Genomic DNA, 26,183 nt, shown 5'->3' on the forward strand with positions numbered 1-26,183 from the left:
TCACAGAACATGTAGCCCTCTGCTTCCTCCGCTCAGGTCCTAACCTCACTATCAAACCCACGGATAAAGGTGACGCAGTAGTGGTATGATGCACTGCCCGTTACATTGCTGAAGCTCGGCGCCAACTCTCTGACACCTCCTTCTACCACCCCCTCAATTTTGACCCCACCTCTGACCTCCAAACCACCATCTCTCAAAGTATTCATAACACCATCACCTCAGTGACCTCCTACCCACAGGCTCCAACCTCATCGTTCCCCAGCCCTACACCACTCGTATCTATCTCCTTTCTAAAATCCACAAACCAGACTGTGCCGGCCGATCCATTGTTTCTGCACGCTCCTGCACCACTGGGCTCAACTCTGCTTACCTTGATGATATTTTTCTCCCCTGTGGTCCAGGAGCTCCCCAGGTACATCAAGGACACCCTCCATCTCCTCTAAGGCTTTCAATTCCCTGGTCCCCACCACCTCACTTTCACTATGGACATCCTGTCCCTGTACAGTTGTATTCCCCACTCAGCTGGCCTAAAAGCCCTCTGTTTCGTCCTGTCCAGCAGGCCCAACCAGCACCCCCCAACCAACACCCTCGTCTGCTTAACAGAACTCGTCCTTAACCTGAACAACTTCTCCTTTAACTCCTCCCACTTCCTACTAACTAAAGGGTGGCCATAGGCTCCCGCATGGGCCCAAGCTATGCCTGCCTCTTTTTAAGAATACGTGGAACAGTCCCTTTTCTGCTGTTACGATGGGACTATCCTCCAACCCTTCCTCTGTTACATCGATGACAGTATTGGTGCTGCCTTGTGTCCCCACGAGGAGCTTGAACTGTTCATCAACTTTACTAAAACCTTGCACCCAACCTCAAGTTCACCTGGACCGTCTCTGATACCTCTCTCTCCTTCCTAGACCTCTCCATCTCTATCTCCGGAGACCACCCCAAAACTGGTATCTGTTTCAAACGCACCGACTCCCGCAGCTACCTAGACTACACCTCCACTCACCCACTCTCCTGCAAAAATGCAATCCCTTGCTCCCAACTCCCCTGCTTCCGCTACATTTTTTCCCAAGATGGGGCATTTCATTCCTGCACACCCCAGATGTCCTCCTATTTCAAGAACTGTGACTTTGCCCCCTCCAGTGATTGAAAATACCTTCAACTGCATCTCTTGCATTTCCCACACTTCTGCCCTCACACCTGTTCCCACAATAAAAATAAAGACAGACTCCCCTTGTCCACACATATCACTCCACCGACTTCTGCATCCACCGTACCATTCCCCGCCGCTTCCACCACCTACAATCCAACTCCACAACCAAAGAGATATTCTGCTCCACACCCCTATCTGCCTTCTGCAGGGACTGTTCTCCCCGCAACTCCCTTGTCTGCTCCACACTCCCCACTAGCCCCACCACCTTTCCCTGCAACAGCAGAAAATGCTACACTTGCTCCTCCACCTACCCCCTCACCTCCCTTCAAGGCTCAAAACAAAGCTTTTATATCAGAGAGGGGTTCACCTGTACATCTGTCAATTTGGCCTACTGTATCTGTTTCTCCCAATATGGTGTTCTCTACATCAGTGAGACCAAGCGTAGACTCAGAGACTGTTTCGTACAGCAACTGTGCTCTATTTGTGACAAATGAGAACACCTTTCGGTTGCCAACCATTTTAACAGCCCCTCCCAGTCCCTGGATGATATGTCCATCCTGGGCCTCCTCCAGTGCCACAACGAAACCACAAACAAACTGGAGGAGCAGCACCTCATATTCTGTCTTAGGAGCCCACAGCCCGATGGCCAAAACATAGAATTCACCAATTTTAAAATCTCCCCACCCCAGCCTCATCCCATGTCCAACCCTCCCTCTCATCCCTGCCTCCTTGACCTGACAGAACCTGTCCATCTTCTCTCCCACCTATCCACTCCACCCATCCCAATGCCCCATCCCCACCACTGCCCACCTGTACTCACCTACCACCATCCCACCTACCTTTCCCATCCCCACCCCTCCTCTCTCTACTTATTTTCCAGCTCCCTTCCCCCTCCCCATTTCTGAAGAAGAGTACTGACCCAAAATGTCAACTTTCCTCCTCCTCTGATGCTGCCCGGCCTGCTGTGTTCCTCCAGCTTCACACTGCGTTGTCTCTGACTCCAGCATCTGCAGTTCTTACTATTTCTACCTTTTGTATTTTTTTGTTATGATATCAAAAGGTAATAGAGAAGAATTAAACATTGACATTGGGATTGTTGTAACCTTGACATGCTGATTTGTGGGAAAATTAAATGAATTTTCTCAAATGTGTATAACAATATTAAATGTTGATATATTTATGTGAAAAGGCCATGTACATTAGTTGTATATTTAATCATGACTGACATTGCATTTTGCACGCAAATCAGCATTTTAATTAAATCAATAAGTTTAATCTGAAATAAAAATTAAAAGTGCTGGAGAAACTCAGTAAGTCTGGTAACATCCGCGAAGTTCCTTTTGACTCCACTATGATTTCTTCCAAACTGAAGGTGGTAATAAGTTTAATCTGTTGATTCTGAACTAAACCGTTTCATCATGAAGAACGACAAAAGTGTCAATTTTGATGTAGAGTTTGCCGAACGATGTTAACTTGCTGTAAATGAAACATCATCTCTGTATTATGGTGTTTTGACAGCAAAAACTACAATGGAGCATGTAAGAAAAATAAAGTTAAAAACCTGCAAGACATCTTTGCATATTTCACTCAGCGTGCCTTGCAAAATAATTAATGCAGGAGGATGGTGAGGAGGCAGAGATGTCAATATATCTCACCTCGCAGCATAAAGTCTGTAAAGAAGCACAGATAATGTTTGCTTCATCAGAACCCTGTAAATAACATGCCAGGTAGTAGTTAAAAAACACACTGGCTGAACTTGTGAAAATTTGCTTAAAATTAGAAGCAATCACTTCTTCAGTATATTAGCTTCAGGTCATGATGTCAAATATAAATGGAAATCAATTTTTAAAAATGCATTTTTCAGTAATTTCTTAAGGTTCAACTGCTTTATTTTTACAGAAAAAAATCTTGTTTGTCTTTTATGCACATGCTAACTGGTCTGTACGTTGCGTTTTCATTGAGGTGAAATAACAATTTTCTATCTTAATAGAGAGTACACTCTAACAGCGATTTTCCCACTTTATTTTCTGCAGTCAATTACCATCATTCTCTGGTAATACCAATTCTAATTAAGACACAAGGAAAAACATGTGTGGCAGTGGTAATTTCTCAGCCTGTTCAGTTTCAATTCAGCTGGAATTGTCTTTTAACTTCTTTCATTTCAAAGTTTACATTCCACATGAAAAGCTTAAAAGTTTTGTTTTCTGATGTAGGCAACAGTTTTTTACAAGTGAATAACCACACAAAAAAAAAGAAAATTAATGGAAAGAGAAATATCTATTAACATGACTTAAACAGATTGCTGTTAGTGGGAACTAGCTGTTTTGGGGAGTGAATAACTGTTTCGCTACATTTAAATAACTGCTATACTTCAGATGTATGAGATCATAGAGGGAACTATATAAATGAAAACCAGACAAGAGAAGATCATTCCAAGAAACATACACAATTTTGCCTTTCAATTACAAAAATTATCAAATAAACTTAACGTTTGTGTTAAATAGCTTGCTAATTACTAGCAGCTGTTCCCAGCTAATCATATTAATGTGAGGAAAATGACACAATTAATATCATAAAATCCATCCACTAGAAGTGAATGATTGACCAAGATGAATTCTTTATTGCCAAATGTAAATTGTAAAGTACACGACTGTATTGAATCAAAACCCCCTTTTAATAATACCAATCACACTGGAATACTAAATGCCTGAGCCTCAGCTCCTCAATTGCTCAGAGGTGAATGGAGGTAGCTTAAGAGGAATCAAGGGCTCATCCAGATCCAAGGCCAATTTCAAAGCAAACAAGCCAGCAGACTCTTGGGGGCCAAGCATTAAAATCATTAAAGGGCAGCCAGCTGCAAAGAAGGCAACTGATGGCATGGTTTAAAATTACAAAAGGAACAGGGCTGGAAGGAAATAACACTGCAAGTCACAGGTTACAGCCAGCATCAATGATGGAAAAAATACTGATTGCTTATCAAAATCTTGGATTAAACAAACCTGAAGATTATAGATAAACTAGAAAGAGCCTGACTAGGAAATCCAAGAGTGTGTTAAGAAAATTGTGATGTGCATCAAAATCTCTTGGTAAGGGACAGTTAGCCTCATCTCTCCCCATCGCTGACAATGATACAGCAATCAATACTGCACTGGAAATGGAATGCATGCAGGTTTAGGAAATAATGCAGGCACAAATTGATCTTGTAAGATTGATCAATTTAGCAAGCACGAGAAATAAATGTGAGTGTGGTGAATGGGTGAACATTGAAAACGGAGCCTATCAGAAAGAATACTTTGTCCTAGATAGTGTTGGGTACCCTAAGTGTTGTTAGAGCTACATTCATGCAGGTATAAGGAGAGTAATCCATCACATACTGACTTGTCATTCTGATTTGTGCCTTGTAGATGGTCAACAAGTGTTGAAAAGTCGGAAGGTGAATTACTTAGCACAGAGTTCCCAGCCTCTAACCTATTCTTGCAGCCATAATATTGATATGACTTGTCCAGTTCAGTTTCTAGTCAATGGTGACCTCTAGGATTTTGATATCATTGGAAAATGGTAATGTGTTGAATGTCAAAGGGCAAGTGTTAGATTCCCTTTTTTTGGAGATGAATTCTTCCTCATTCCAATGACTAGAATTTTGCTGAGACTCACAGTTGGTCAAATGCAGCCTTGATGTCAAGGGAGGAACTCTCATCTCCCCTCTAAAGTTTAGCTTTTCTTGCCGTCTCTGAAACAAGGCTGCAATGAATTAGGAGTTGACTGGCCCTCATGGAACCCAAATTGTTGATGAGCGCTTCCATCATAGTCAAAGTGTCTTAGACTCATACAGCATGGAAACAGACCCTTTGGTCCAATCCATCCAGGTACCCCAAACTTAACTAGTCCCATAGACTGAGGGGATGATAACTGGTCAGATTGGATTTGTCCTGCTCTTGTGTACAGGGCATACCTGGGCAATTTTCCACATTGTCAGGTAGGCTTCAATGTAGTTGTATTGGAAAATCATGGCCAGGAGTGCAGCAAGTTCTGCAGCACATCTTCATTACTTCTACCGGAATCTCGTCAGAGTCTTTGCATTCTCCAGTACCTTCAGCCATTTCTCAATATCATGGAGTGATTCAAATTGGCTGAAGACTCGCATCTGTAATGCTAAGGACGGCTGGAGGAGGCCAAGATGGATGACACACTCAATACTTTTGGCTGAAGTTTGTTGCAAACACTTCAGCCTTTTCTCTTGCACAGCGTGCTGACGTTCCCATCACTGAGGATCGAGATATTTATACAGCCTTGTCCTGCACTGAGTTGTTTAATTGTTCACCAACTTTCTGATTAGATGTTGCAGGGCTGCAGAGCTAGATCTGATCCACTGGTTGTGGAAATGATAGCCCTATCTATCACATTCTGCTTACGCTGTTTGGCATGCAAAAAGTCATGTGATGTAGCAAATCCTTTAGGGTTTTGAAAAGTCACATCAGACTCAAAATGTTAACCTTTTCTCCCTCTCTACAGATGCTGCCAGACCTGCTCAGATTCTCCAGCACTTTCCATTTTTTTTTAGGTACACCTGGTATTGATCCTGGCACATCTACCTGCACTCTTCATTGAGCCAGAGTTGATTCCTTGTTTCGATGATAATGGTGGAGTGTGGGATATGCTGAACCATGAGGTTGTAGATGGTGTTCAAGTACAGGTTGGCTGCTGCTGATGGTTCACAGCACTTCACAGATGACAAGCCACAACTTGCTACACCAGTTTGAAATCTATTCTATTTAGCATAATAGTTGTGTAGATAATTAGATTTATTTTATATTTTCAAAAAGGCAGATGTTCAATTTGTTGGTTTTCAATCCAGTGGGAGTGTACTTTCTAACTCCTTATGATGAATGCAACCTTTTCATAGGTTTTCACCTAAAAACCTTCTGCTTTGCATCTTTCGATATCTATTGTTCTTGGGAATCGACTGGTTTGCTGGCCTTTTGACACTGTCAAAGACATTGAGTATAAATTTGCATCAAATTGTTTACTTTAACCATTGAACTTCTTGAGTTTGGGAGCTTGCTGCCATAATGTCTCCAGTAAATGAAAATTTTCCAGAATAATTACATCACGTTAAAAATAAACTGTTTGAAGCATCATAGAAGTAAAGCATGACAGCAGCAGTAAACATAGAAAGCTAAGTACTACAACCACCATAGATTGGATTGGATCTTGATTTTGGGCAATAACGTAAAATGGGCAATAGTTAGACAGTAGTTCATTATTACATATTCTCCTGAGTTTCATTTCCATCATTTCTCTCAATAGGAAATTTCCCCCCTTAACACTCACTCTACATGGTGTCAAGGCGGTTGACAGAGCCCTCGGTTAGACACATCTGACACAGTTTGACCCTCACGCCTTCTCTTCTCTCCCAAAACAGCGACCGGGTCCCACGGTCCTCACCATCCCACCAGCAACCTCATCCAAAAGATGATAACTCACTACTTCCACCACCACCAGCAGACACATACTCCCCTCTCCTCCCTTGTCAGTCCTCCACAGAGACTGCTCTCTCCGGGACACTTTTGTCTACACCTCCTCCATTCCCACAACAAATCCCTGCACCCCCAGTTCCCTTGCAATTGCAGAAGGTGTAGTATCAGCCAGTTTACTTCCTCCCTCCTCAGTAACCAAGGCTCCAGTCACACCTCCCAGGTGAAACAGTGATTTACCTCCACTTCTCCCAATCTAGGTTACTGTATTCACTGCTCACAATGTGGGCTCCTCTATGCTGGGGAGTCAAATTGTAGACAGGGTGACCACTTCGCAGAACACCTACATTTTGTTTGCTAAAATGACCCCGAGCCTCCTGTTGCCTGCTATTTCAACACACTATTGAGATCCCAAGCCAACATCTCTGCCTCAGGCTCATTGTAGTGCTCCAGCAAAGCTCAGTACAAGCTGAAGAAAAAGCATCTCAGTTTCTGCTCAGTACCCTGCAGCCTTCAGGACTCAATATCGACTTCAATCATTTTAGGAACTGAGCACTTTCTGCCGTGTCTTTACCCCAACCCTTACACACCAGGCTTTGTCATCACGTGAGCTACAATCACAAACAACCCAGTGTTAACCATTAATTGTCCCCTTTAACAGCTATTGATTCTCCCGGGCTGACCTTTACTCATTCCTTTGTTTGTTCAACCTTTCTTCGTGCTCTCTGGGCTCTATCGCCACCAACTGTCTACTCCAACGCCCCTCAGCCTATCACCAGGCTGTATACCAACCTGTTCCAAGCTACAATCAGTTCTGAAGAAGAGTCACTGGAATGGAAACATTAACCGTACTTTCTGTCCAAAGATGCTGTCAGGCCTGCTGAGTTTTTCTGGCAACTTCTGGTTCTGTTTCTGATTTCCAGCATCGGCACTGCTTTGTATTATTTTCATTTGAAAGTAAATTGTGTTTAAGCTCACCCCCACCCCCACTTTATGTCCATAACCTTATAAGTTCCCTATCCTCAAATACTTGTACAATTCTGTTTTAAAATTAGCAGCCATCATCTTTCCAGATGTACTATTTCACGCACCAACAACATTATGATGGACTTTATCGCCTCCTGCTGGGAATGTTTATAGCAGGGGAAAAGCACGTAAAATAGGACAGGTGCCAATCCCATCTGCTCCTTAGCCATGCCTGAGCTCTCCCGCATAACATGAGGGATGGGTGCTGATGTCAGCTCACCAACCTTTTTAAATAAATAATTGTCATCAAATGTGCTTGTTAACGATATTATGGTGTTCATGCTATAAAATGGCTGCCTTGAATGTTGGAGACGGTCATGGCCTGACACTTATGCAACACAGATGCAACATACCATTTATCAACCCAACCCTGGATGTTGTACAGGTCTTACCTCACACACAGAGAATCACGATGCCAGGGGTTTTTCAAGAATGCCGAGGTGAACCATCCACTGAAGATGGTTGCAAATGCTTCAGTCTTGTCTATTGCACTGATAGTGCTGGGTTTCCTCATCATTAGAAATGGAGCTATAGTGAAGCTTCTTCCTCCTGCTAATTCTTGCCCCCTCACCATTCACAAATGTATGTGACAGGGTTGCAGGACTTAGATCCCTAATCCATTGGTTGTGCAATTGCTTAAATCTGTTTATGCAGTTCTGCAATTTGGCACACAAGTAGCCTTCTGCATGCTAGCTTCATCTGGTTGACATCTCATTGTTAGGTGCGACTGGTACTGTTCCAGATGTGCCCTCCTCCACTTTTCATTGAACCAGGGTTGATCCCTGGCTTGACAGAAATGGTAGAAAGGGGAAGGGCCGAGCCATAAGTTTGCAGATTGTGGTTGAATGCTGATGGTTCACAGCGGCTAATAGATGCACAAGCTTTGAGCTGCTAGATTTGTTCAAACTCTTTCTTATCTATCATGTTGCTTGTGTCTCACACACAATAGAGAGTATCCTCAATGTGAAGATGGAAGTCCAGGTCTTTCCATTTTGTTAGGCCCTTCGCCAACTGCAGCAGACTCAAAGCTTTGTCCTTTAGGAGTCAGGCAGCTCATTCAGGAATGGAGTTAAAAAGCCCCTCTTAATGGATTTAACAGACACTGCAGAGGAGTCAAGACTCAGGTCAGTCATTGATCAATTGTGTGGCAGAAATGACTTGAAGGGCTGAATGGTCTAACATCCGTTCTTGTGCTCCTATGATAGCCAGATATTAGTAAAGCTGTGCTGGGTTATTTATTTAATGTCAATTTTAACCATTAAGTTCCATGATTATCTAATAGGAAGTTCTTTCATTTGGTGTTATGTCCAAATTGCTTTTATACTTCACAAGTGTGAGGTGAAAGTTCTCCTTGATTGATCAATTGGTTGATTTTATTGACATGTGTACCGATATACAGTGAAAAGCTTTGTTTACAAGCGATACAAATAGATCGCAGTAAGCAAAGGATGTACAGATCGAAAAGATTAGAGGCGTACAGGTTACATTGCAGGTTACATTATTTGAGGCTAGATTCCATTCAACAGTCTGATAAGGGCCAGAAAGTAGCTGTTCCTGAACCTGCTTGTGCGTGTGTTCAGGCTTCTGTATCTTCTGCCTGATGGAGAGGTTGTAGGAGGTCATTACCAGCGTGTGATGGGTCTTCGATGATATTTACTGCCTTTCTGTGGTAAAGAGCCATGTAAATGCAATCCATAGAGGGAAGGTTGGCTTGCGTGTTGTTCTGGCCTGCGCACACCACCTTCTGTAGTCTTTTGCAGTTCTGGGCAGACCAGTTGCCATACCAAGCCGTTACGCAAGCGGACAGTAGGTTTTCAATCATGCATCTGTAGAAGTTGGTGAGGGACCTAATGGACATATCAAATTTCCTGAGCCACCTAAGGAAGAAGAGGGATTGTCGTGCTTTTTGACTGTTGCATTCACGGGCAATGTCCAGGACAGGTTGCAAATATTGTCACTCTGAGGAACTTGATGTTCTTCACTCTCTCAATCTCAGTTCCATTGATATAAGTGGAGGTATGTTCTCTTCCTTTTTTTGTGAAGTCGATGATCAGTTCTTTAGTTTTGCCAACGTTGAGTGACAGATTTTTTTCATTGCACTGCATCACCAAGCTTTCCATCTCTGATGCACATGTCTCATGCATTTTGTCAAAACTACCAGACTCAACAAGATATGATGGAAAATTGGCTTTCTCAACTCTTTACCAGTGAAGGTCCTGGAAGATGCATCTTCTAGCAAAAGCTGCTGCTATAGAATTCAGACTTTGGAAACCGACAAGAATGATGTATGTCTTGACGGTAGTAAAGCACGTAACCTGCAGTGCATGCTACAAAACAATGCTCAACAGTTTCATGGGTAATTTTAAGCTAACTCATCTGGTGAGCATGGGAATCACACTTTTATATCCTGCCAAAGATATTCACAATTTATCGCAAGAAAGAGAAAAATTAGGCAGTGTTAACCCTGGAATTGCATTAGGTTAAAAATGCCTCCAAGCCCATTCCAGTAAATATCATTCATTTTCACAGCAGACTTAAATTGTATCATGTAGCAGGTAACAAACCTGTTTCTGGAGTTTTATATATTAGACATTTTTGTTAATATTGCAATACCAGGCAGCAATATTAGAATATTGTAAGAATAGAAGAAGAATGTAAGAATCTCTCCTTATTACATACCCAGATAAGCAAAATTTGTTAGATGTAACCAGCATAAATTTCAAAATGGACAATTGTGTTAATTGTCATAATTAGCATTCTTTGAGGAGATGGTTCACGTGGAACACAAATGTAATGGATGCAATACGCACAGGTTTGAAATAATCTTGATAATGGAATAGAAGATTACAAGGAATGATTAATTGGTAAGAAATTAAAAATAGTACTGCAAATTATACTATAAATTGTTTAGGAGAGAAGAAACAAAGTAGAATTTAAGGGCAGCTTTTCATTGGTTCAATGTTGATGTCCCACAGGGCTCTGGTCTGACTCCACTTCTGTTTGATTATTTGCATATAGGGCTGGAAGGGTTGGCACCAAAATGTGAGGATGATTGCCAAATAGGAGATGTGGTTAATTTCTTAGAAGATAACAGCAATCTACAAATAGTTACCTGTAAGAATGAGAATGGGCTAAAACACTGCAGATGGATTTAATGTCATTGAATCTGAGTTGATGCAATTTGGCAGCAAAATAAACAAAAGTAAATATATTCTGAATGGAAAAAGGTTTGGAGCAGGAGCAACACAATGTTTGAAATGTACAGGCTCGCTTAACACAAAGGATGTCACCTCAAGTTGGCTAAGATGCACAAAAACTTCACAAGATTCTTTGTTTAGTCACAAGAAGATAACAGTAATAAAGCCTAGAGGCAACTACGAGCTATTTAAAACTTCAATCCTTTCTAACCCCAAATGCTGTGTGGGGTGTTGGCCTCCATTTTACAGAAAGGATATTACAGCAGAGATTTACGAGAATGGTGACTGCTAAGAAAATGGAGAAATGGAAAACAAATTTCCAATGTTAAGACTTCTTCTGTAAAAACAAGTAATAAGGCACTAAAGCCAAACAGCATGGAAATTAGAAATACAAAAAAAAACAGAAAATGTTGGAAATACTCAGCAACTGTAGAGAGACAAAACATGTTAATATCCAAGATTTTCAATTTGGAGTGAAAGTATGGCAGTGAGTGTTGTAGATGGTATGAGATCTGTCAGTTTCTGGGGTTTGCATGTCTCATGCTAGTAACGTTTTTCAAATCATTATCAATGCAAAGGAGATGCTGCACAAACGGCTCGGTGAATCACGTGGCAAAGCATAAAGGAAGTTTCAGCATCTGATGGGAACTTCCAAGGTTGAAGGTTTAGCATAATATTTAACGGGCAGCTGGACACCACTTGATTCACTGAAAGCCTGGAACTTCAGGAACTTCTTTGGAGCAGTCAGGAGCCTATGATGGTCACTTCCAACAGGCAAGAAGTGACGCAAATGAGCAGAAACTGGCAACCAGTTTTAGTGAAGCTGCTTTGCTCCTGGAAGGACTCACTGAGGAAAGGGACATTGTCTCCCTGAGAATGGCACCAGGAGGCCGTTTCAGCAAATCTCTTTAACCTGGAATGAGAAAGGAGTGCAGGTCAGTGCCAATGGACCCCATAAAATGGATCACAAGCAATGCCAGAACAAAAGGGTGGCACAGTAGCCCAGTGGTTAGCAATTCTGCCTCACAGTGTCAGGGACCCAGGTTCGATTCCAGCTTCAGAGCGACTGTCTGCGTGGAGTTTGCACATTCTCCTCGAGTCTTTGTGGGTTTCCTCCGGGTGCTCTGGTTTGCTCTCACAGTCCAAAGATGTGCATGGTAGGTGGATTGGCCATGCTAAGTAGCCCATAGTGCCCAGGGGTGTTTGGGTTAGACATGGGAAATGTAAGTGACTGGGTCTGGGTGGGATGTTCTTCAAAGGGGCAGTGTGAAATTGTTGGGACAAATGGCCTGTTTCCACACTGTAGAGATTCTGTGAAAATTGATATTCTGCTGTGCTCCATGATGATAAGTGACATCGTCTTCTTTCAGTCACAGGGGCATCCAACACTCTAATTCTAGCACTGCACAGGTAGCTCACAAAGCCTCAGAATACAAACCTCGACTTCAAATATATATTGCGTACTCAAGGGCTTGCATCCACCTCATGCTCTGAGTGGTAATTGTTCTTGACCACTGTGGTTCCTACCTACTTACTGAGGACAGCTCACTGCCCTATGTGGTTCAGCATGCTCATAAAGCGCTCTTACACTCATTCACATCACCCACAGTTAACCCTCCTCTTTTATCTTGTTGCAGGACAAGCTGGAGCAAGCCAGTAGAAAGATTGGGGAGAGGGCTAAGATCGAGGGAGAGGTTCTGTACATTAAAATCCTCACCCCCCACTGAGGAGAGGGAAATCGAGCTAACTGGGGAAGACTGGGATGATTCTTGTGGTGATGGAAAGGCAAGATTGGTTCAGGAACCTGGTAAACAACATACACCTCTGTTCTTGGATGTGCAAGCAGGCAAACACATTACTTTGCTTAAGCTATTTTGCATCTTCACTCACCAACCTTTTATCTTCTCTCTGCAAGCACTAGTCACATCCATCACCAGACACAATGAAAGAGGCTGCAGCTTGGGCCCCTCTGTGCCAGCAACATCTCTGAGGAGTAGGTCTTTGAGTCCTCAGAGGATCCACCAACAATGTGCTCATCTGTAGCCTCCACTAGCACAGATACAGTTACCTGAGGGCGGATTCAGCTACAGCAGACTTGAGGACACAATAGGGTCAGCACACCACTGACAAGTGACCACAGCCAGCACAGGAGGCGCCGGAGGTCACTGACACTCAGAGGACTGCTGGAGGTCAGGGATCATGCTGAGATCCATGCAGATGTTGTGCCTTTAAACCCAATTAGAACAGAAATGGTCAACCTGCAGAGAAACGCAGGAGAATATTAGGCAGGCATGCCAGAGGCACAGATCAGATGGGAACTTAAGATGGAGGTGAATGTCCACGCTCTCACTGCAGTGATGGCTCTGACATATGTGTGCTTTCCCCTTCCATGAAAATAGCTATGGCTGCCTTTCACACACTAATACAGCAGATTGGTCATTGCCTGTAGTTTATGCACTCGGAACTGTACTCCATCCCTCCAGCAAGGGCTGAGGTGGAGAAGAGAACTAAAACCCATCCTGGTGCCCCTTCTTCTCAAGGAGAAGGAACAACACAATCATACCCTAGCAGCTTCTACTCATAACTCTTCAGAGCAGCCTGCACAGAATAAGTCTCAACCCAGATCAATCATCGTGGGAGCAGTATGCTATAAGGTTCTCTCTCAGCTTTCTGTCTCAATGGACTGTTGCACTCTCTTTGATGGTCCTCCCAGCCTAGCTCAGGAACTTCACTTTCATCTTCCCCTCAGAGGTTTCCTCTCAGTCCTGCATCTCCTCAACTACTTTGGAAACTGAGATTGTAGAGCATAGCATAGAGCAATGATGCAAGACACTCTATCTGGAGTATACTGCATGGTACCACTCCAGGTATTGGAACCTATTATCAGGAAGCCCATAGTCCATTCTACAACAGTCCTAGTAGAAGCATTAGACAGCATTAAATTCCTCCTGGGCAAGAGTCTGCAGACTTCTTAGAAGGTGTCATCAACCAGGCAAGGAGGGGACTTCTCTTCTTGCCCAGAGACTGAGGATCTTTGAAAGAGCTTAGCAAATCTGAGTGGTCCAGGTCTCATGAGACACAATAGCTCATTGAATATCTAGCGCAGTTCTGTATTATCCGACAATTGTGGTTACAAATGATTTGAACATTAAGGGAGTGGAATGTTTTTCTGTTCAAGAAGATGGGGTTTTGTGATCGGGCACTATGTGGTGAGCTATTAATTGCACCCTGAACCAGCGGGATTGCGCTCATGCTGCCATGTTAAAAACAAGGTTCTGATGAAGAGGGAAGACGTCCAACACAAACGTGCCTATGAAGAGTGGATGGCGGTCAATCAGATGATTGTGGCATCAAGTTCCAACAGGAAATATTGAGAATTGTGACCTGGGGGTAAGTGCAGTCATACTTCAAGAAGATGGGTCACGCAAACAGTTCAAAAGGTTAAAATGAAGTAAGCCAGGTACATGTGTGAAGTAGGAAGGGCAATTATATACATTTTCATAGTCTAAACTCTTTGTTAATCCTTGGATCTTTGTTTGAGTAAGTTCATTTTTGATAATAATCAACTTATTTATTGTTGACTATAGAAATCTGACTGACTTGTTCTTAGTACAGTATCTGATATGGTCTGCGACCTATAAATATACCAATATTTCCAATCAAACTATTCAGGCATGATTTGAGACAACTCCTGAGCAGATGGGACTTGAACCTTGATCTTCTGATCCAGGTTAAGGACACCAACATTACCTCAACTTTTAAGACCTATATAACTGACCATACCACTAATCTAGTTAAATCTAACATTTGTTGTTACCAATAACGGAGTGGAGCTATAAAAGGAGACTGCGTACCCCACCAACCTTGGATGTAATACCTCAATGGGACTTCACTCTGCCCTTGTTTCAGTTGAGCCCCTCTGTGCTATGGTTAAAAATATTCAGTTCCTGACATCCTTCCAGACGCTGTCACCTCACTATATTAAGGTCAGAGTGACAAGGCATGCCTTGACTCCCCATTCTTTAAGACCAATCATACCCCTTCTCCTATCCTATGGTATCCCACCCTCTCTATTCGATTGCCCTTATGACTGTAAACCATTCCATCAACCAGACCAATCCATAGAATTGAGTTGCCTCAACGACAGATATACCCTAGAAACCCTTTGAGTTATGCACACGTCCCTTCCCGTTACCCCCAACCACTGGCTGGCATGGCCCAACCCCTCCATACAAATCCGCAGACAAATCATTCATACCCCCAAATTGATTCTGCTTTACTTTCAACATAAACAGTGGCCCAATACCCAGCTCAAAAGAATACTGATCCCAGATATGATTTGGAGAAATTACCTGACTGACCATAGCCAACACCCTAACATAGAAATGACCCAGCCCCTGGGCTGATAGTGACAGATAACTCTTATGTCTAGGTCACCATGATTTTCAAACACGTGCTTTGTGCTTTTCAGGGACAGGTACCAATTCAAATGCTGCGGCAGCACTGTGCTAGGTGTCACCCACTGGCTACCCCTTTACCTTGACATTTCACTGTTTGCTATGGCTATGTGCTCCTGCCTTGCTTTCTGTCCTACAGTATGATCCTCTGCCATAAGCTGCCTGCTTCCCCTCAGCATGAAAGTGGCACCTAGGAGACAAAAGCTGTGACCCAACCCTGTGCACTGAGCTACCACCTGGGAACCAGGATCTGCAGCATTCCCATTCTCGATATATTGGCGAGGTGAAAATGGGGATATGAGTTTGGGATGGTGGGGGGGGGGGGGGCGCGGGGGTGGCGCTGAGAGCTATGAGCATTTCCCTTTAATGTAACGTGTCGGTCACACAGCCAGCATGACCTTCCACCAAGTTGGTGCACATGCTGAGGCTGAATGAACGATGGAAATACGGTCCTCATTATTGAGATGTTGCATGTCTCACTGTGTGTGGCCCACAGGGTACTCTGCTACTAAATGAGTCCTCAAAAGGAAGACCATTTCCAGAAAGAGTCTTGCGCCTTGCCACTGGTGGGATGTTGGTCACTGTTGAAGGCAGGTACAGGAGTACAAGGCTGATGCCAAGCCCAGAAGTAGCAGCAGAACTCGCAGAGAATCTGGCCCACCCAGCTCAGGGAGAGGTTACCGTCACAGAGCCCAACAAAAGATATGGGGTTTGCAGGTGGGCCAGGGATTGTCACCCCTGGGAATGAGCAAGGAGGTGTCCACGCGGAGTCTCTTTATCCCTGCGACATCATGTTGGAACTGTGCTGGATGGTGGAGCAGGACCTGAGGGCTGTAGGAGTGGGAATTCATCCTCTGCCCTCAGTCGCTGTGATGGTGACAGCCGCTCTGCTGCTGGGAGCAATCGATGATCTGTGTGGGATCTCTCAGTTGTAAACCCAGAAACGAATCTAAACAGTGCTCGCTGTCTCAGTGTGAGATCATACCACCTCATTTTGTTTCCTGATTATATTAGAGCTGCAGCCCTGGCAGTAGGATTCAGAAACAGCTGGCTGACCCCAACAGCAGGGTTCCAACAATTGCATACACGTGGCACTGAGCGGGAGGTATCATAACACTGTGGAAATCATCAACAGGAAGGGCTTCCATTCCATTAATGTGCAGCTATTCTGTGATCAGTTACTACTTCCTTAGAAATGTGTGTGCCCATTACCCTGGCAACTGCCCTGACTCCTGCATCCTGGAGCACTCTCATGTATCTGGTGTGTTTGAGGTGCCAGAAGCCAGTAAGACTGGTTAGTGGGGAGAAGGGCTACGTACTGCGACCATGGCTCATGACACCATTGTGCAACCTCCTAGCTGATACATAGTGTAGATACAATGCCATCCATTCTTCGCCCAGGGCTTTGGTGGAGCACATGGTAGGGCTGCTGAAGATGCAGTTCTGCTGCTTGGACTAGTCTCAGGAGAAGGGGCCTCTATTATCGCCCAGATTCAGTCTGCTGTGTGCTACAGAACTGGCACAGACAACAAAGTGATGTGATAGATGGGTGAACAGGAGACAAAGATCTCCTTGAATATGACTGTATTGGACATGACAAGGCAGTCAGGACCTGACTGACACCTGGCTCCAAGAGTTAACAATTGGGAGTGGCACACTGTCTAATGATATTAAAAATGTCATCTGCCATGTGGTCAGCATTTGAATTGTGGACTCAAACTGCAGCGTCCACTGATTTTGTTTGGCTTCGCTCTTATTGGCTGTAAATAAATCATAAATAAATCCATTTGTTTCCTTTTAGGAGATCATCCTCAACTGGACAATGACAAAACGCAGGTCTCCAGTGAGCACTGCCAACAGTAGCAGTGACTTGGAGAGGGTATTTAAATGGGAACAAGGTAAGGACATGTAAACTGCACAGCCTGGTGGTTAAGAAACCAACTACTGTGAGAGATTGGAGTTGTACGTATGAGGGAATATCAGCTACGTGCTATGATGAAAGTGGCTTTGTGGATACTGTCCAATTACGTTGTAGTTGAGGGGAGATGCTGGATTAGCAACTCTTGCTCCACAGCACGACAACCTTTTGAAAATGGAGCAAGTACGAGAGATACTGGTCTTTTGATTGCTTTCTGCTAAATGGCAAGTTGTTCTGTGAATGACACATGTAAATGGGGATTGAATCAGACAAGAGGGGCCCGTGGTCTGGGGTAGGGACTTAGTGAGGCAAATATTGTAAGACACATCTAAAAAATACACATTAGGCTTTCTGATGAAAAGTACTCCAACAAACTAGACTCAGCTGGTACTTGTCAAAAAAATAGCCTCAGATTCAACCCATTAATTCTGTTTTTTGTTCTCTTCATAGATCTCACCAGCTGAGAATTTTCAGCATTTTCTGTTTTTATTACAGTTTACAGTGCAATACGATAATGCTTGCATTTTGAAAGGGTGCCATCAGGGCAGATAGAAATTGGCTGTTTCATTTATTTCAGATGTTAAGTACAAGGAGCAAAGAATGAGACACAAAATTAGATTAAATGTATGCGACTGAGAACAGAGATGAGAAAAATATCTTCACTGCACATTATGATTGTGGGATGCCCACTCCCTAAACTAGTGGTTTAGGCAGGCTATATCAACATAGGGTCATACAACAAACCGACAAACTTTTCGGTCCAATTCATCCATGCCAGCCAGCTATCCTAAATTAATCTAGTCCCATTTACCAGCATTTGGCCCATGTCCCTTGAAACTCTTCCTATTCATACACCCGTCCAGGTGCCTTTTAAATGTCGCGTTTGCACTCACCTCTCTGGCAGCTCATTCCATACACACACCAACCTCTGCATAAAAAAATTGTCCCTTGGGTCCCTTTTAAATCTATCCCCTCTCACTTTCAGCCTATGCTCTCTAGTTTTGGACTGCTCTACCCTGGAAAAAAGATCTTGACTAATCATTTTACCCATGCCCCTCAGGATTTTACAAACTTCTAAGGTCATCCCTTAGCCTCTGATACTCCAGTGGAATTAGATTGGTTTGTAGGACAAAGAAAAGGAGGTTGACGAGATATGGACACTGGGTTAGTTAATGTGATTAGAATGGTATGCTTACATTGGGGGCAAACATCGATTTAGACTGGTCAGGATGAATGGCCTATTTCTGTGCAATAATTTTGATGTATAAATCCAGGGATTCTATCTTATTAGAGTTGGAAATGCTTATATGTTTGTACAAATATGGGCATTTCTGTCTCTGTTCTTCTGGCATGTAATCATTTTGATCTAGGTAGGAATTGGATTCTGCACTTTCGCATGTGAATGAGATAGCTGGAAATATTGGCAGGTGTTCAGTTCCCATGCCTGCAAACACCATAGCTCAGACAGAGCCAGGATACCAGACAATGTGAGTTTACCTTCCCATTAGTATTCTATACAGTATTCATGATATTGTGCTTTGACCTTAACAAAATATAAAGATAATTTGTGCTCTCATCAAATGTCAAAATGTTTTATTGATCATGATTGATTGAATAGCACTGCTAACAAGAATTAAATGTTTAGAGCAAATGCATCTTCCTGTGTTCTTTAACTTTTATTGTATGTCTGAAAGGTAAGAATCAACAAAGAAATCAACAAGCTTTCAGCTTACTTTAAATATCCTACGTACTAGGAGTACAAGATGCTGCATCATTTAAAAAGGCAGAGTTTAAACGAATGATAGCTCTATGAAATAATGAACTCTATTTTATAAATGCAATTTATTAATTTTAAACATTTACAATTAAGTCCTCCCTCCATAAATGCCAAAATGACTTTCTCACTGTTGAATACCCTCTCTGCCTGTATTTGAAGCTGTTTAATCGCACAGCTCACAGGAATTAACTTCCTCTTTCCACCAAAATACCTACCAAGATGGAAATAGCCTTGAATGTCCCAAAAACTTCACATCCAGTTCATTTCTTTTTATTTGAACATCCTATCAACGTCCTAGGGGTTACCACTGACCAGAAGCTGAACTGGACTAACCATAGAAATAAAAGAGAAAGTCACCAAAGTCTTATCACACCATTGGGCTATCATTAGAGAGTGATGACTGGTGATGGTTAAACTTGAGGGGTCAGGCAAAGGGAGCGGCTGAGACGGAGAGTCCTTCATGATAACCTCAGCAGATGCAGGAATTGAACCCACCCTATTGGCATCACAAGCCAGCCACTCAGCCAATACAAATACTGCGGCTATAAGAAGCAGGTCAGAAGCTGGAAATTTTGCAGCAAGCAACAAACTCCTCAAAGCCTGTCTATGATCTGCAAGGCACAAGTAAAGACTGGAACGGAATATTCTCCACTTGTCTGAATGAATGCTGCTCCAATGAGGCTCAAGATGCTTTACACAACCCCACTTGATTAGCAGCCATTCACTACTTTAAACATCTCCTCCTTCCACAACCGAGGCGGAATGGCAGCACAGTGTAATATTTACAAGATGCACTGTTGTAGCTCATCATGATTCCTTTGATAGGATCTTCTAAACACATAACCCCTGTCATCTTGAAGAACAAATGGAAGCAAGATTACACCACTATTTGCAAGATTCTTCCTAAACCTGATTTCACTATATCATTAATCCTTCACAGTATCTTGGTCAAAGTCCTGTTACTCCCTCACAGGACCATGGGTGTTCTAATGCTGCATGGACTGCAGGATTTCAAGAAAGAAACTCAGCAGCACCTTCTCCATTCTAGCAATTAGGAGTGGGTAATAAATGCAGCCTTTATCAGCAATACTCAGTTCCCATGAATTAGTAATTTCTTAAAGCCTTGTAATACTATATTGACTTCTATGCATGTGATGCATACTGCAGTTTGGATTAGATTGTATATGCTTCATATTATTGCTACTGTAAATCATTGAAGTGTTAGTACAGATGTTTTAGATTGTGGGAGTTCGGACAAGTTTGTGACATTTTACTGCATCTGATAGACTGAAGACAGAATGGAAATTTTCCGCAAACTGCAGCAAAAAGCGACTGCAGTCAAACCAACCTTGCTATTATTGCTGCAAGTCAGAAAAGATTCAAGGTATACACTTCACTTGTCGAAATTTACCAGGGCATTCGAATGTGAAAAATTGCACGGTAAGTTATGCAGTTCAAGGTATTAAAGATTTTAAGGTAAGCAGTAAAAGATCATTTCACTGGTTCATAATTCAGGATAAAAGAACCATACAATGAGAATTATCACAAGAGAAATAAAAAGAGCAGATAGGACACTTCTTTCCTACATAGGGAGTGAATGAATTCACTAAATTCTATACAAGGAACTTTAGAAACAAAAGTTACAATATCATTGAATAGGGAATCAGAGAGGTGATTGGAAATGATGAATAAGAAAAGATAATTAGGTTCCTGCAGTTGGGGAGTTGCTACTGACACAGGCAGAATTGAATGCATGACCTTATCCCCATGCTGTAATTTCTGTGATTCTACAAAGGGGAGCAAAGCGAGCAAAATAATTTAAAACTTCCATTGATGCAAATGCTGATATGCTCAACTCAAGCCCGAGACAGTACTGAATTCCTTAGTTAAATGATACAATGATCAGGATTCAGGATCCAGAAGTACGCTGTTTGTGAGCGGCAATATTCATAAATTCAATGGTTATGGCACCAAGGACTGTGAATTTACATCCTATGGGAATAGCCCATAAAAACTGCCAGCTGTCGTCAACGCCCATCAGGGGAGGGAAACCTCCATCCCAACTTGATCAGAACTTTAAATGATTCCAAACAATGCAGTAGCACAGGACTTGCTGGATGAAAAATGACCATAGTTAATGTCATTCACTTTCTGCCACCTTGATATAAAAATAACAAAGTTGTTGGCTGACCACAGCAATCAATTTTAATTGACTACAGTTGTGCAATTGCCAGTGTGGCCCATACTCCAAACACAAATGAAAATATATCAAGCACACTTTTAGATGTTTGGAAACCAAATATGGCTGGCCTCCAACAAATTGCAATCTGACTTTGAAAAGTTGGCATCACTCAAATTTGATCAATCATTTCAAAAGGGTAATTATTGGGATGGGCTACTTTTTAAATATATCATTTTTTCCCATTCAAAGTATTACCCAATTTGAACACAATGAAATTTTTTAAAAATTAGAGTCTGCCCAGAACTTCTTCATATCTCCATTTTTTTTGTCATTTCAGAATACATTTTATGCCTACCCTTATCTAGCCATACAACCCTTCATGACTTTGTCTCTTCTCCAATTCTAGACTTTTGTGCTTGTCCAATTTTCTCAACTAGTGACAATGAGTCTAGGACTCTGCAATTCTCTTCCCATCCGTCCACCTTGCCAGCTTGCCTCTCTTCCCATCAGGTACTTTTTAAAATGTGTCTGTTTGACCAGGGTTTTACTCATCAATCCTCATATCTTCTTATGTGGTTAGGTATTAAGTTTTGTTTGATGATGTTCCTGTGAAGTGCCTAGGTTATTTTGAAATTTTAAGGGTGTTATAATTTAAAGGTACATACTAAAGGCCACCAATTAGTGGGAAGGTGAATTTAGATTATCCTAATTAAAGACTGGAATTGTAAATTTCTGAAGAACAAAGAGATGGAAGAAATATGTGCAAGAAATGTGGTTTGAACTTTGCACTGGAATCCATCAAGGAAGGAAGCTATGTCAGTAGATCATGCTACACTGAGGAAGCACTTAGAGAAGATTGTTCATAAAACCATCTGGTTTGGTGTTGTTATGGTAAAGATAAGGAACAATGAAGCATGAAAATGCTTTAATAAAGGAAAACCAATGACAGTAAGTTGAAAAGAAATTTGTCCCAGGTGGTACAGAATTGATCTGGAAAACATAATTGAACAATGGGATGCAATCAAAGTAAAAAAAAATTCTAGGTGAAAAATAGCCACATTCCCATGAAGGTGAAAAGTAGGTCATCCATGTCTACAGCTTACTGGATAACTATAGAAATATAGATTGAAATAAGACAGAAAAATAAGGTTTCTGACAATTGCTTGTGTCATAATACAGCAGAGAATCAGGCTTAAACATAGAAAGAGCAGAGATCTAAAAAGTGAAGTAAATGAGATAAAGAGAGGACATGACAATAGATTAGCAGCTATCATTAAAAGAACCATACAGATAATTTATAAATGCATTCATAGATAGCAAGGACTGCAGATGCTGGAGTCAGCGTCAATACAGTGTGGAGTTGGAGGAACACAGCAGGTCAGGCTGCATCAAAGGAGCAGGAGAATCGATGTTTCGGGTTTACACCCTTCATCGGGACTGTTGACTTGTCAATTCTCCTGCTCCTCTGATGCTGCCTGGCCTGCTGTGTTCCTCCAGCTCCACAGTGTATTAGCTAACTTATAAATGCAAATAACAAAACAGTGTGCAAAGGAACGCTGGAGCTGATTTGCAAGAAAAAAAATATTCTTTAGAGGACAGGACATGATTTGAGGTATTAAATGAGTACTATCCAACTGCATTGGAAATGCACCAGCTGTAAGAAAATGAAAAATTAAAGGAGCATTGAAAACATACATCACACCAGGCAGGCTGTAGCGTCTGTATGCTCATTGAAGAATTTGATGTCCAATATTCCTGATTGAATTTGAGGGTATTTCTATTCCAAGTAAATTTATATATATCTTGGTCTAATTGGATGTGAGTGACAGAAAGCACACTGGTAAATGTCATAAATTCACATCATGATAAAAACCATAGGATTTACATGCTTTTTTATGTTATTGGCTGTGAGTCTATGGTCTAATTTAGAAGAGAAATGCTGCTCCTAATCTGTACAAAAGCACGAGCGAAGGATCACACCATACAACCAGCAGATTGCAGTCCCTGGCTTCAGCTCCATGATTGCCTGTCATGCTGCCTGTACACATGCAACTGCAGACAAGGGTCTATGTCTCCCATACTGTGCTTCCATGAATGGTGACACTGTCACACATGAAATGTAGTGACATTGATGATGATGCGCAAATGCATTTCAGCTGAGGGACATCAGTTCCCAGTAAGAGATACCAGATCCATTTGTTCCTAAGCAGGTGGCCATTTTGATGGTCATCTTTGCATTTGGACATGTTCACACTGGAATATAAACAAATAAAGGGTACAAAAAGACCTGCTGGCCCAATGTTCCTTGTGCATTACAAAATGTACATTTTGCATTCAATCAAATGCCATAGAACCTCTTGGGGAAGCTGAAAATCTAGGTAAAAGCCCAGGCTATTTAGAGGAAAGAAATCTGGAAAATTCTGGACCCTTTGGGAATATTTATCTTACCCATATTGTTTTAAAGAACAGCAATAGCATATGAAGCACATTTAAAATGGGTATAAAATGAAAAATATTAAGAAAATATTGCTTCAGGCTGTGATATATATGTATATAAATGAAGGCACAATGAATTATAAAGTAGCTTATTCGCTTGCATATAATCCTTCTTCTATCAATTCCTTGCCCTTCATTTTAATTCTGCAGGTATTAGCTCATATTTTAGATGAAAAATAAAGTGAGGGTCATACAGAGTCAAAAAAGACATCTTCTTACATCCTCACTTGTCACTAAACATTAAAATCTCGAAGTGCCATCAGAAATATTGATTTCCTATGGAGGATAAACTGCAACAATTCTCATTGATTGATAAAATAGCAAGAAACCAATGCAACACTGAGATTCCGGATGCTTATTATTCCATGGCACAACATCGTGGGCCAAAGGGCCTGTGCTGTTCTGTACTTTTCTATGTTCTATGTTCTATTTTCTTGCTCATTAGGCCCCCACTAAACACAACTGAGAAAGTTCTGGAAGATGCAATCCGGTTGTTAATTGATCTATAACAGCATGGTGGTGGCTATTACTATCAAACAACCTCTCTGCCGTGAAAATTTAATTTTGCAAATACTGTCTCATTCCTCCAAAGCCAAGAAAAATTAAAAGTTAATTTTACTTTAACTGTATATCTCTTGCCAGTCTCATTTAGTCCTGTTTGTCTTGTCATATTTTGTTGCCACTATATTGTTTAAATCTAATCCATAATTATATTTCTTGGTCTATAATTCCTGGCTGAGATTCAGCAGTAGGATTTTAACAACACCGGGATGAAAGGCTAGTAGGTGGGTAGGCCAGTGATATGACAGTAAAGCTCTAATTTCCAGTTACATTGGGATGGTTGTCTGGGGCAGTCCTGCTATAGGAGATGATACTGCCCTTCCCCAGTGTCTCTGTTGAAGCATCAGAACTGCCAGTCCTCTGATTTGGCCGCTGAGATGTGTCCACCAAAGGCCAATTAAGATGCTGTCTCTATCAAGCTTTCCAATCCAATCCCATTGCTTACCCATGCAGTCTCATGGTCTGTGTATGGTCCCAAAGTTGGGATGTTGCTCCATTGTGAAATCCTAGGCTGCATGTCACAATGAGGATTCTTTAGTCTGAGGCTTTGATAGAACATCTTCCATTTTTTCCCCACTTAGAATACCACAAATACCCACCAGACGGTGTCCCACTTGAATTACGGCAGGTTTCTGTTCAAACATTAAACGCAACCTTTTGTGAGCTGTTGTTAGCAAGGTGAAAAGTAAACAGTGATAATGGGAACTGCAGATGCTAGAGAATCCAAGGTAATAAAATGTGAGGCTGGATGAACACAGCAGGCCCAGCAGCATCTCAAGAGCACAAAAGCTGACGTTTCGGGCCTAGACCCTTCATCAGAGAGGGGGATGGGGTGAGGGTTCTGGAATAAATAGAGAGAGGGGGAGGCGGACCGAAGATGGAGAGAAAAGAAGATAGGTGGAGAGGAGAGTATAGGTGGGGAGGTAGGGAGGGGATAGGTCAGTCGAGGGAAGACGGACAGGTCAAGGAGATGGGATGAGGTTAGTAGGTAGGAGATGGAGGTGCGGCTTGGGGTGGGAGGAAGGGATGGGTGAGAGGAAGAACAGGTTAGGGAGGCAGAGACAGGTTGGACTGGTTTTGGGATGCAGTGGGTGGACCCACGCCAAGCTGCACCTCCATCTCCTACCTACTAACCTCAACCCACCTCCTTGATCTGTCCGTCTTCCCTGGACTGACCTATCCCCCCCTTACCTCCCCACCTATACTCTCCTCTCCACCTATCTTCTTTTCTCTCCATCTTCGGTCTGCCTCCCCCTCTCTCCCTATTTATTCCAGAACCCTCACCCCATCCCCCTCTCTGATGAAGGGCCTAGGCCCGAAACGTCAGCTTTTGTGCTCCTGAGATGCTGCTGGGCCTGCTGTGTTCATCCAGCCTCACATTTAATTATCTTGAAAGGTAAACAGTGTTCCTTAACTAGAAGTCACCAAGTAAGGGCTACCACTGGAATAATGATTCAACACTCAATAGCCCGCTGCACCACTGGACCCAGCTGTTTAGTGGTGTGAGTGTTGACAGTGAGTGATAGCATGATATTTAACTGGGGCATCATAGCTGAGATCAACTTTGCCTTTATCCGCAGACTTATAACAAGGCACAACTGAGAGGAAGCAAAAGCAAACTTTTGTTGCCAACCTTCATGTTTTAAAATCAATTTTGCTATTTTATTTTACCCAAATGAGCAGCCCTCCTTCTGAGGACTACAGTCCCATTGGCAACCAATGATTTGGCTTCTACCATTGGAGTCACTAAACCCAAAAATGGCCAGCTACCACCCCATTTTCTTCCGTATTAGCATTTAGTATGTGGTACTATGCAAAAAAAGCTGATACAGAACTCTCACCAGCTCTGCTGCTGGCAATTGAGACCTTGTCTGCCACCATTAAATAGTGCCATCAGTGTTCAGTACCCCTAGGCAGAGCAATAGTTTCAGGTAAATTACAAAAT

General features: G+C 42.4%; 1 protein-coding gene across 2 annotated transcripts in view; it reads right to left on the reverse strand.

Moving 5' to 3' along the window:
* galnt17 (polypeptide N-acetylgalactosaminyltransferase 17) overlaps nucleotides 1–26,183 on the reverse strand; it is a 339,355-nt gene that overhangs the window by 269,875 nt on the left and 43,297 nt on the right. The window lies entirely within an intron of this gene.

This window comes from Stegostoma tigrinum, chromosome 27 (assembly GCF_030684315.1).
Source record: "Stegostoma tigrinum isolate sSteTig4 chromosome 27, sSteTig4.hap1, whole genome shotgun sequence".
Classification (NCBI taxonomy): domain Eukaryota; kingdom Metazoa; phylum Chordata; class Chondrichthyes; order Orectolobiformes; family Stegostomatidae; genus Stegostoma; species Stegostoma tigrinum.